Genomic DNA, 754 nt, shown 5'->3' on the forward strand with positions numbered 1-754 from the left:
CATGGACAGCAGGAAGAGGAAGCAAATACATAGCCCATGTTGGCTACATGCCAGAGAGCCATGCTCTAGTGCTCTATCTTAAAATATTAGTAGTAATGATTCATGTAACCAAATGTATTAGATTAGATTAGATGTAGATGTAGTTTCCAAAAATAAATATATGTTTGTTAAGATGCTTAGCTAAGTTGTAAATAAATAAATAAATAAATCTTGTCAGTGAAGACCATGGACTAAAGCAGAGAAAAACCAGGATATTGTAGAGCAGCATTCCACAGTGGGGAAGGAAAAGAGGTAAGAAACCCTCTCCTTTACTTTCCCAAGGATATAAATTCCATCTAACTGACACCAAGGCCACAAGAGATCTGGTTCGGTCCAGTTCCAAAGATTTCAGTGAAACAAGGAAATTTAAATAAATCCAGTCAGAGGTCATTTATTAGAATATTAGAACCATCTATAGATATGGGGGATAGGCTGCAGAGAAATTTGGAGAGCTTACCATCTTCAAGAAGACCTGCTGCCAATCTCTCAAGTCCCCCTAGCCAGTATAGGTGAGGATCTATGTTGTGCTATCACAGGTAACCAGACAGACTTTGGACTAAACATTTGTTTTTGTGTTTTGGCATGCAAGCAAATAAAAGGTCTAGCTGTAGATCTGTTTCTGCCTTTTTTATCAGTAGCCATCCTGCAAGGATTCCTGTAATCTGGATAACAGCTGGGTGAATGTTTTTGGTAAGTTCTGGATCAAGGTTTAGCT

This window comes from Gavialis gangeticus, unplaced genomic scaffold (genome assembly GCF_001723915.1).
Source record: "Gavialis gangeticus isolate Ggan-Ray unplaced genomic scaffold, GavGan_comp1, whole genome shotgun sequence".
Classification (NCBI taxonomy): domain Eukaryota; kingdom Metazoa; phylum Chordata; order Crocodylia; family Gavialidae; genus Gavialis; species Gavialis gangeticus.